Here is a 12,809-nt window from a genome sequence, read left to right on the forward strand (position 1 = left end):
TTTTTTACAATAAACACAAGAAGAGAGGTACGAGAGGTAAAATTTGTGGAGACCCCGATACATTTAAAGTATTTCACTTTGTTGGAGGGGGGTGTTGTTATTTGGATGTACGTGTGTAGTTTAAGAAAGGTTAGTCTTCTTTCGAATGATTCCTGAGGCTTGTTCAACAGAGCGAGCACTGACGAACATTTCTTTTGCAGGATTAAGGAATTTTGACTAGCGCTCGCTCTTTCTAAACAGGCCTCTGGTGAACGAGATAGAGCATTATTCACTGTTGGGGTCAGTTGATGCTATAAATAGAATATATCGGTTGACGAGACTTGTTTTTCATTGGATGCACTTTGATCTCTCGATGATCGATCTTTAGTCACGTGTTCATTTTGGTGGGATTTTTCTGTTGTTCTTTTGTTCACAAGTCGCCATACTGGAAGTGAGTGTGATATGTTTCCGTTGAATCATTTGTCGTGTTTTAAAGTTGACATGGATTTTTGAATTCTTACACCGGGTGAGTTGTCTTGAAATGAATGCATTTTGTTCCATTTTGTAGCGCAAGTTTGATTTTGTTTGTTCCAAACTTGTAAAACTAGTTTATCAGGACTGTGAACACAGGACAGTTGGGCAAATGTTCAAAGATTTTTCCTTGTTTATCAGATGTACGTCCTGGACGATATGGTGAAATGGGAAATGCCCAGTTGACGGTATCTCTTCATTTGAGCAGCAGTCTTTCTGCAGTCATCGGCAGGTAAGATCACGTGACAGTTACAAATTGACATCATAAAACAAAAAACAAGTTATAAAACCTTGTCACATATTTCTGCTTAGACACTCCTCATTTGAAGGTCTATGTTCTTTTTGAGCTGATTCAGTATCTGTGGTCTAGGATTTTAGACCCTGTTCATTAAGAACCGGGCCCCTACAGAAAAGAGCCCAAAGGCTGAGATTGTCAAATGCAAAGGTCAAACTCTTTCCTTTTATTATTGGAAATTTGAATACTGATTATAACTTCAAATCATATTTCAAAGTTCTATGTATGCTGAAAAGGCTGATATTGCCAGCATCAATTTCTTAAAATATCTATCAAACACTCTTCTCGGAAGTTTGCTACACTAGCTAAGAGTCCCCATTTCACCGAATAAATCTCCATTTCTTTAAAAGACTAGCTTTAGGCTTTCTGGAATACCGTGTCATTTATCACACATATTGCCTGTCCCTGCCCTTTAACCTTGTTACTAGCCTTCTGATAAGCATCCTAGAAAGCTTCTATTCTTTTGAAAAATTCATTTCAGCAACTTCTAAATGAATATTGGTAACATGAACATCAAATTATGATAACTGCGTTTATAACACAATCATTGTAAGACCAAGTTTTCCTTGACTTTTTTCAGATGGAACAAAAATGCAGGATTTGATGTTTAAAATGATATATATAGTTTGTAATAGAAGTATGATAGGTAAGAAAAATAATTAGATATAAAATGTAACATATATTATGAAACACCCTGTATATCAGCAAAATTATTGGGGGTGGCTTTCCTATATGGCCATGAAGATAGCAAAGAGTACACTATGGTCAGGCAAAAGAATCGATTACAGAGGTCGGTTACAATTACTAGATTTGACCACATACATTGAATTAGCTATATTCCTTTCTCTGGTTTATCCAAAATAGGTTGATTTAGCAACATATATTTGCTATAGTGTACATGTAAAAATTTTTGTTGCATAATTGTAATCAACATTTCAATTTAAAGCAATATAAACTTTTGTTATACTCATACAATGTATTTGCAGTCTGAAAATTTTTGTTTTAATTGTAATTAAGCAATATATTACATTATTGTCGTCCTATACAATATTGATTTCTTAAATAATACATTACTAGATTGTACAAAACTTTTGTTTATTACTTTGTTCTAGTCTAATTCATCATAAAGGTTTAAATTATAAAAACATTTATCATAGTATAAACACATTTTCAACAGCTAAATAATAGGGATGGGTATCGCCAAAAATTTTGTATGATATAAGCATTTATATATAATATCATTATTTTTACAAGCAATTTTCACACTGATTTTTAATGAACTGTCATTATTTTTCTTGAAAGTGTGCTAAAAAAACAAAATTTCACTTTTTTGAAATTTTCATTTACATAAAATTAATCATGGTTGGATGGTAAGATGCCGTTCTTTTCACCTTTTTCAATATTTCTAGACATTTTATAATTGTAATTTGAAAGATTGAACAAATAAATGAAAAATTTTTGGACTTTTAAATTATAAAAACGGTATTTTTCCGTATCACGATACGTATACGCAACACATATACCGGTAACAGCTAAATAAAATGGTCAAAAATGCAGCTCATTTTGCTTTAATGAAAGTCCATACTTTTACGGATCTGGTTTTAATTTTACACACCAATAAAAAAAAATTTAATTATCACTTCTTTACAGAAATAATATATTTTTGGATGATTGATAATCATGTAGCAGGTATATATTTGTTTATTATAGTGTCATACAAGCATTTGATTTACATTTGTTATACATTTGATGTTATGGAAATTAACACTTTGTACTCTATTCATAGGATCTATACATGTATGTCATTAAGTACAAACAAAGACACATAATTCTTAATTGCCTTTATGGACATAAAGCTTTTTAATTTAAAAAAAAAAACCAAAAAACTAGAGATCTATTTTTGTTGATTTTAAGCATGTTTCTCCTTTTGAAATTTTACTTTTTTTAAATTTTGCAAAGAATGATTGAAAAATTTCATATTCCAAAATAGGGGGTATGCATGTTCAAAAGGCTGTTTTGTTATTTTTTACTGGTCAACAATAATAAAATATGTGTTTTTGTTAACCTTAGATATAATTCTTTATAGGTTTAAAGAAAAAATGGTAGTCATAAACAATTTAGATTTTGAGATTTATAAAAAAAGAAATTTTCAAATATTCTCCTGGAAAATCAATTATTTTTTATTTTCACAAGTTTTAACATGAATTTGATGTGATTTGGTGCCTAGGGAAATAAAATATGATATTAGACTTCTTTATGTTCAATTTTGGCAACAAGATTGCCACTTCTCCTAAGTATTAAGAATAAAATTTAAAAATTGTGAAAGCTAGTGCAAAGATGTGTCAATCAAACCCACCAAAGAATTGGAAGTTTTAATAACTTTTAAATGAAATAAGATTTTTAATTTATTTTTGTGTGAAATGCTATTAAAATATGACTGCCGTCATGAGAAAAGGGCCCTTAAGGTCAAATTTTCACAAAATGACTTTTTGGTAAATTTTGATAGCCGGACTCTTTCTGAATGCAAATATAGACAAATTTTGAAAATATCTCACTTTTTCCCTATTTTATGAGCATTTTAGTGAGGCGCTCCAAAAATAACTTTGACGTTAGTCAGTGAAAACGTTATCATGACGTCGCCTGCGTCTAATTCAATTTTCAAAAAAATCTTGAAATTACGTTATTTAAATAACATCAATCGATTTGAGAATTAAAAACTTGAGGAAGTATTTAATTTTTTCTTCCAAGCGACTAGTATTTAACTATTCCTAAGGGATTTCGTATATAATCACTATTTTCATGCTAATTTTAGCCATTTTGTCTGTTTTGTCACAGACTTCCGTCTGTCATGTGTAATTCATACGAAGCCAAACATGAACAGATGATAATGAGTTAATGACCAATAATTGCAGGTGGGGGATTTAATTAATATGGATTTATTGTTAAAAGATCTTTATTGATGTTCTTAATATACAAATTAAGTTGTTGAATATTTTCATGACAATCTAGGAATGCTTTATTAATTACATAATCTGAAGGAAAATCAGGGAAATGTATTTGAACATTTTATATCCATATAAATTAACAAATTCTTTTTATATAAAATTAACTTTTTAAATTCAATTTATACAATATATGAAGCAGTTGTAACACTTAAAACAGGTTTGACTGTATTCCTAAGGGATTTCGTATATAATCACTATTTTCATGCTAAAGATTAAAAGCTTTATAACATAAATATATATAGAGAGGTTGTAACACTTAAAGATTAAAAGAAATATATATAGAGAGGGAATCCGATGCAGAAGGACACCGCACGCAAATAGGGGCACGCCTCGCAAAAAGCACATCGATCCCGATATTTAAAAAAAATCTTATTAGACAGCATCCACTCACCAACATTTATTCCCTATAACTGTTACGATAAAAAAAACACCGTGTATTTTCTGTATCATCGAAGAATTCAATTGAGAAATAATAAATTCAGATACGCCAAAATATGTAAACTTGTTTTTTAAAACGTTTATTCCTTTAATAAACATTCATGAAAAAAAAATATACGTTCCCTTCTTACATGCAAGGAAGTAAGGAATCAATCCTTACGTCGCCGGTTCGAATCCCACTGTGGGACATGGAGACCGGTCCTTCGAATGAGACCGAGGTCCCGTGTCGCAGTAGGTGCTGGCACGAAAAAGATCCCTCCCTGCTCAATAGCTCTGAGAGCTGAGTATAGGACAACATTTGCAGCTCTCCACCGGCAAGTGGTGGTGTCTCCATATAAGTGAAAAACTTTCTTTGAATTTATACCTCAATTTGAAACTGTCTTTTAACTTATTTTTTAAAGAAGTAAATCACAATTAAATCGGTTAGAAATATTTCTGCACATTAACTTTTTAAAAAAAATTTGTCGCACCTGTACCCTGTTTCACTTAAACACAACATTTGTATATTCTTATAAGGACCTCTGGTAATTATTCCCTCTATTAAATCCGGCCACACCAAAAATATATATGATTTATGTATAAAAATGATTTATGTATTATATTGTATAACTATAATCAAAGAGATGGGAATTGTGCATAAAAATTGTTCTAAATTTTGACGAACCGTAACATTTCACCCGACTTTCAAAATCTATTTGAAACAGCTGAATGAATACTAATATATTTTTACGCAAGAACGGCAGGCCCTTAGGAAGCCATTTCAGTTGGGGGGGGGCTATATTTTTTACAGTTGTGGGCACTTTCAACCATCAAATTTTCCTTGACAAGCAAAACAATTTTTTACGGCCACGAACGGTCATCTATTCATTTTCCTCCGTGACAATGGTTTATTAACTTGATACCTTATAAGTTTTTCACTTTTCGATGCGATTGTCTTATCTTATATTGAACATTACGTCCAAAATACGTTAATGCTTTTTGTATGAGGCGATGCTGTTAATTAAATAATAGTATACCGCTCTAATTTGACTCTCTTTCGCTGAAAATCTTTAGGCAAGCCATTTTCCCCTAGTTATTACTTCAGAACATACCAAACATATCAAAATAAAACAAACATTTGACTCGTACCTTCGCCTGTCCCCACACAACTCGTTTGAAAATGAGGGGGGGGGGTTCAGATAGGGGAAAAAAATAAATCTACTTTAAAAAAAAAACCTACTCACCCCCCACCCCCCAAAGGTGTGTGTGTCGAAACTCGAATCCAATTTCGCCGTTGGGGAGGGAGGAAGGTAGGTTCAGTCTTCTTTCAGTATCAAATTTTCTTAATCAAACATAATACAGTGCCTTATTCTTTTTTTTGCCCTATAGAGCACGAATTTGACTATGATGCAACAAAAAAGTGTGTATGTGTGTGGAGGTCAGGGGGGGGGGGGGACTTTCAATGTACACCCCAACCTCCGTTGCTACTTGCGTGCGACTGTAATGGCCAATATTTTAATTAAAGGAAGAAAAATTAGTGTTTGTTTATTAATTACTTTCCGTAGAGTCATGTTAGGATTATGATATAAAGTCTTATCTCGGAACTTTAAGAAATTAATGTCGAGATATGCGGGGGTATTTTGATACATGTATCAGAGTTGAAGATTTCAACGCAAAATGTGACTTATTTATTTCATATCATGAAAAGTCAGTGATATATATTTCACGCTCATTAAAGTTTTTAAAGATTTTAAACACTTTCATAACTTTTGGAAATTATACCCATAACAATTTGTCACATACTTTTTGCTCTTTCAGTGATGTATTTGATGTTATCCAGAAATTCGTATGTCTTTTTGCTTAGCTATAGTTTTTCCCCCCTTTTTGACTTATAAAAATCCTCATTGTTAATTTCTTCAACATTAGGTATAATGCTTTTGGGGAAAGTCTACAATAGCTGTATTTAATTTCTTAACATATTGCAAAATAGGTTCCAGTGGGATTTCATTCATTCATTTCATCGAAACAATTTCAGAAATTTGAAACAATAGTAATTTTTACCATACGATTCCTTTGAATGTATTTATTTGATCATTTTAAATTAGTTTTTGAAACAAAATTTATTTTAGCAAAATTTTGGTGGCATGCATCCCCATCATCCGTATTTTCCCCCCTTAGCATATTCTATTACTGTTAATTTAGTAAAAAAAATATTTATTGTTTATATAAAAGGATTGGATCTCCCATGTTACCAATATCTTTATTCAAACAAAGATGGATTATGTTTCTTAGCTTTAACTTTTACCGGTCTTTTTATTCGGAGATTTTTTGGCTTGTCTCCCCCCCCCCCCTTTTTTTTTACACACATTTTAAAATCGACAGTCCACCGAAGGCTGGTTATCGGGGTATATCAGTATGATAAACTATGGATTAAAATTAAAATGGCTAATTACGTTTTAAATTATGCTATATATTTTTTCAGAAAAAAGTAGTGCTTATTAGAACGGTAATTACTATATATATGCATCTCTCTCTCTCTCTCTCTCTGAAAAAAATATATACATTTGTATGGAATATACCTTTTAATATTAAGACTTCTTAACTCAATTCAAAATTCAAATAAGCATTTGTAAATTGCTCGGAAAACAAATATGCAGCATTTTTAATTTAGTCATGCATAGACATCGTTTTAATTGCTGTTCCAGGGCTAGCAACGCGCATGTCCAATGCCCCCATATATCTACATCAAGTTAAATACTTAAACAAAATTATGAATAAATTTACTTACTAAATTGTAAATATATCATATACCAATGAAAAAATGTCCGTATGAAGTTTAAAATTTTTGTTACGCTTTGAAATTCAATTTTATTTCTTGTTTACAAGTTGCAGTCAACAAAAATTACTTCCGTGTTTACAATACCGTGACTTTGACGTCGTTTTCCGGGCATTGTGACGTCAAAAGATAAGGGCCCTTTTCTCATGACGGCAGTCATATATAAGTTGTAATATTATACAGAAAATATTAACTTCAAACCTCTGTCCATGCACCTTTAACATTAGACATAATGACATGAACTTTGACTTTGCCATAACAAATAAAATTGTCTATCGTCAACATATTGAATAAGCGGCCATTTATTTTTTTTTTGGTGTTTGTGACCTTTAAGTGGGGCTTAAAAATAGATGTGCATCCCGATCCCGACCTTTTTTAAAATTTGAATTATGCTCAATTTTTTTCAAATGGTCATCTGGACTGACTGTGCATTTTCTTAAATGCTATTGGTCCAGAGAAATTTTTACCTGCTTTGCCTACCGGACTAGCTTCGGAAGCTGGATCTGACCTACTTTTTCAGATGAGTGAACAGGTCAATGTTTTGGTACAGCTCTCATTTCTAAGTAACTATGAGCCCTATGATGACCAAACTTGCATGGGTGATACATCTTAGGATGCACACTTTAGATGCTGGATCTGACCTACATTTTCCAGATGAGTGAACAGGTTAATGTTTTGGTTCATGTCCCATTTCCAAGTAACTCTAGGACTCAAACTTTATTGCACTAAGGTTGATAGACTTAAATTGCTTCGGATGCTGGATCCCACATACATTTTCCAGATAATGGACCTGGCAAAATTAATTAAGTTATGGGTGCAAGTTTATCTTGATGGGTGCCTAATTTTAAGTTTTTGGATAGGTCTATTTCTAAGCAACTGCAAGCTGTATCAGATCAAATTTGCATAAATTTTGCATTTTGGGATGTAACTTCTAGAATGTTAATTGTGGGACTTTGCATTACTTAAAGACAACTTTCGTTGAGGTGAACTTTGATCTCTGATTACCTAATAGTATGTTTTCATCTCCTTCCCAATTCTCTAACAAAGTGTTTTCTTTGTTAATTTGTTCGTTTGCCTTTTTTCACCTTATTCCTTCTTCTCAATTTCCCAGCACTTCATTATGAAGTTGAAGTAATAAGGACTTGGAGAAGGAAGGGCAAAATGAATTGGAACAGCATGCAAACAACACTGGAATGGATTTCTTTGTTCTCTCTTTGCGGAGACTTCATTGTTGGAGATGGTATTACAAAGACTTGGAGGAGGCTGGGCATATAGGATTGGAACAGCATGCCAACAACGCTAGAGTGGAGGTATTGCTAAGTTGTTAAGGAAAAGCAGAGGTGAGTTGGTTTCATTATCATTTTTGTACTCTTACTAATTAGTACTAACATTTCCCTCCCCTCCCCCACTCTCAACACATTTTTTGTAGTAGTTCTTTCCTTTTGTTTTTTTTGTTCTGTTTTTTTTTTTCTTTGTCTAATCTTCTCTGTTCTCTCTTTACCGGGATGTCATCGTTGGAGATGGTGCACTTGGAAGCTGCTGGCTCTTCATCGTTGGAGGAGGAGGCTGGGCATATTGGATTGGAACAGCATGCCAACAACGCTGGAACGGAGGTATTGCTTAGTTGTTAAGGAAAAGCAGAGGTGAGTTGGTTTCATTATCATTTTTGCACTCTTACTAATTAGTACTAACATTTCCTTCCCCTCCCCCACTATCAACACATTTTTTATAGTAGTTCCTTCTTTTTGTTTTTTGTTCTGTTGTTTTTTCTTTGTCTAATCTTCTCTGTTCTCTCTTTGCCGGGATATCATCGTTGGAGATGGTGCACATGGAGGCTGCTGGTTCTTCATCGTTGGAGGAGGCTGGGCATATTGGATTGGAACAGCATGCCAACAACGCTGGAACAGAGGTATTGCTTAGTTGTTAAGGAAAAGCAGAGGTGAGTTGGTTTCATTATCATTTTTGTACTCTTACTAATTAGTACTAACATTTCCCTCCCCTCCCCCACTCTCAACACATTTTTTGTAGTAGTTCTTTCCTTTTGTTTTTTTTTGTTCTGTTTTTTTTTCTTTGTCTAATCTTCTCTGTTCTCTCTTTACCGGGATGTCATTGTTGGAGATGGTGCACTTGGAAGCTGCTGGCTCTTCATCGTTGGAGGAGGAGGCTGGGCATATTGGATTGGAACAGCATGCCAACAACGCTGGAACGGAGGTATTGCTTAGTTGTTACATGTAAGGAAAAGCAGAGGTGAGTTGGTTTCATTATCATTTTTGTACTCTTACTAATTAGTACTAACATTTCCTTCCCCTCCCCCACTCTCAACACATTTTTTATTGTAGTTCCTTTTTTCTGTTTTTTGTTCTGTTGTTTTTTCTTTGTCTAATCTTCTCTGTTCTCTCTTTGCCGGGATATCATCGTTGGAGATGGTGCACATGGAGGCTGCTGGTTCTTCATCGTTGGAGGAGGCTGGGCATATTGGATTGGAACAGCATGCCAACAACGCTGGAACAGAGGTATTGCTTAGTTGTTAAGGAAAAGCAGAGGTGAGTTGGTTTCATTATCATTTTTGTACTCTTACTAATTAGTACTAACATTTCCCTCCCCTCCCCCACTCTCAACACATTTTTTGTAGTAGTTCTTTCCTTTTGTTTTTTTGTTCTGTTGTTTTTTCTTTGTCTAATCTGCTTTGTTCTCTCTTTGCCGGAATGTCATCGTTGGAGATGGTGCACATGGAGGCTGCTGGCTCTTCATCGTTGGAGGAGGCTGGGCATATTGGATAGGAACGGAACAGCATGCCAACAACGCTGGAACGGAGGTATTGCTTAGTTGTTAAGGAAAAGCAGAGGTGAGTTGGTTTCATTATCATTTTTGCATTCTTACTAATTAGTACTAACATTTCCCTCCCCTTCCCCTCTCAACACATTTCTTGTAGTAGTAGTTCATTCCTTTTCTTTTTGTTCTGTTGTTTTTTCTTTGTCTAATCTTTTCTGTTCTCTCTTTGCCGGGATGTCATCGTTGGAGATGGTGCACATGGAGCTGCTGGTTCTTCATCGTTGGAGGAGGCTGGGCATATTGGATAGGAACGGAACAGCATGCCAACAACGCTGGAATGGAGGTATTGCTTAGTTGTTAAAGAAAAGCTGAGGTGAGTTGGTTTCAATATCAGTTTTGCACTCTTACTAATTAGTACTAACATTTCCCTCCCCTCCCCCACTCTCAACACATTTTTTGTAGTAGTTCTTTCCTTTTGTTTTTTGTTCTGTTGTTTTTTCTTTGTCTAATCTTCTCTGTTCTCTCTTTGCCGGGATGTCATCGTTGGAGATGGTGCACATGGAGGCTGCTGGCTCTTCATCGTTGGAGGAGGCTGGGCATATTGGATTGGAACAGCATGCCAACAACGCTGGAACGGAGGTATTGCTTAGTTGTTATGGAAAAGCAGAGGTGAGTTGGTTTCATTATCATTTTTGCACTCTTACTAATTAGTACTAACATTTCCCTCCCCTCCCTCACTCTCAACACATATTTTGTAGTAGTAGTTCTTCCTTTTCTTTTTAGGTCACCTGAGTAAACTTTACTTTGCTATCTTTTCTGTTCTCTCTTTCGTCGTACGTCGATCGTCATCGTTGTTCGTAAACTTTTGAACATTTTCAGCTTCTTCTCTGCAACCATTGAACCAATTTCAACCAAATTTGGCACAATGCATCTATGGGTGAAGGGGAACAAAAATTGTGAATTTCATGATCCCTGCCCCCCTGGGGCCTGAGGGGTGGGGCCAAAACCAGTAAAATTAATGCAATCTTTAAAAATCTTCTTCTTTACTCCTGGACATCAAGCAGTCAAACTGTTTGCATGATTGTAATCAGCATTCTGTCCTCTCAAAATTGTGAAATTCATGGCCCTGGGGAGGGGTGCTAGTGCTAGGGCAGGGCTAAATAATTATATAGGAAAATGCATTATTTCTTTGGCTGGGTATTAAATAAACTAACTATTGTAGATAGTCTTATGATGTGCAAGAGTGCCTCTACCAAAATTGTGAATTTTATGGCCCCAGGGTCAGGGGTTCTGGTGTTAGGGCGGGCCTCTATTGATTATATACAGTGAAAATACATGAATTCTTTGAAAATCTTCTTCTCTGCCCCTGGGTATTAAATAAACTAACTAAGTGCATAGTTATAATGAGCAAGAGTGCCTCTATCAAAATTGTGAATTTTATGGCCCTAGGGTCAAGGGTTCTGGTGTTGGGGGGGGGGGCTCTATTGATTATATAGTAAAAATACATGAATTCTTTGAAAATCTTCTTCTCTGCTCCTAGGTATTAAATAAACTACCTAAGTACATAGTTATGATGAGCAAGAGTGCCTCTACCAAAATTATGAATTTTATGGTCCTAGGGTCAGGGGTTCTGGTGTTAGGGCGGGGCTCTATTGATTATATAGTGAAAATACATGAATTCTTGGAAAATCTTCTTCTCTGCTCCTATGTTTTAAATAAACTAACTAAGAACATAGTTATGATGAGCAAAGTACCTGTTATAGTTTGTGTTTTAGTTAGGGTTTGGTTCTAAGATTATTTAATTACATTGTGATAGTGAAAAAATTTTTAAATTTTGAATTTTTCTTTTTGTGCTGTGTATTAAGCAGATGAACTACCTATATAGTTATGTCAAAGGTTCATTCAAGAATTGTGAATTTCATGGCCCCAACAGTACCATGTTGGGGGGTGTGCTGTTATTTTGAAAATGAATGAATTGTTTGAAATCTGCTCCTTGGTATTAATCAAATATTTTTGAAAAGCAAGGATGCCTTTTTAAAAATTGTCCAATTTGATTCAAGGGTTAAAATTTATATGTGGAATATAAGTCACTATCTGTTGTTTTTACTGATTTGTTGAAATGCATTCTTTTGTTCTTACCCTGCCTATGGTATTTTAAGTAACCAAACTCTCTTGTAAATGCTATTATAATAGCATTGCTTAAAACATGATAATAATTCAATCACTGCAGGAAAGTTGAGATAATGCTCAGGTGACCTATAAGGCCCATGGGCCTCTTGTTGTTCTGTTGTTTTTACTTTGTCTAATCTTCTCTGTTCTCTCTTTGCCGGGATGTCATCGTTGGAGATGGTGCACAAGGAGGCTGCTGGCTCTTCATCGTTGGAGGAGGCTGGGCATATTGGATTGGAACAGCATGCCAACAACGCTGGAACAGAGGTATTGCTTAGTTGTTAAGGAAAAGCAGAGGTGAGTTGGTTTCATTATCATTTTTGCACTCTTACTAATTAATACTAACATTTCCCTCCCCTTCCTCACTCTCAACACATTTTTTGTAGTAGTTCTTTCCTATTGTTTTTTTGTTCTGTTGTTTTTTCTTTGTCTAATCTTTTCTGTTCTCTCTTTGTCGGGATGTCATCGTTGGAGATGGTGCACTTGGAGGGGGATGGTTCTTCATCATTGGAGGAGGAGGCTGGGCATATTGGATTGGAACAGCATGCCAACAACGCTGGAGTGGAGGTTTTTTTGTATTTCTTTGATGTTAGGTCTCTTTGTTATTTTAGTTCTTACTTTTTGGTTTATATTTTGTTTCCTTAGTTAGTATTTGTTGTTATTTGTTCATTAGGTTTTTATTATAATTGTTATAGTTTATTGAGTTGTTATTACAGTGTTTTGTTTGTGAGGGTTGTAAAAGTTGTTAATTTTCATGTTTTATTTGTTAATTGTTACATTATGTTTTTAATGTTTTTATTAGTTG

The 12,809-nt window shown here is 34.5% G+C and overlaps 1 long non-coding RNA gene across 1 annotated transcript; it reads left to right on the forward strand.

The window, feature by feature from the left end:
* The first annotated feature begins 451 nt into the window (after nucleotides 1-451).
* On the forward strand, nucleotides 452-9,258 carry LOC134279478 (uncharacterized). Its single transcript, XR_009994633.1, has 3 exons — nucleotides 452-505; nucleotides 652-742; nucleotides 8,175-9,258. It is a non-coding gene; the product is annotated as an uncharacterized LOC134279478 (long non-coding RNA).
* The last annotated feature ends 3,551 nt before the right edge of the window (nucleotides 9,259-12,809 follow it).

The sequence above is a fragment of the Saccostrea cucullata genome, unplaced genomic scaffold (genome assembly GCF_032062105.1).
Source record: "Saccostrea cucullata isolate Sc308-1 unplaced genomic scaffold, CSIRO_AGI_Scuc_v1 ctg97, whole genome shotgun sequence".
Taxonomy (NCBI): Eukaryota; Metazoa; Mollusca; class Bivalvia; order Ostreida; family Ostreidae; genus Saccostrea; species Saccostrea cuccullata.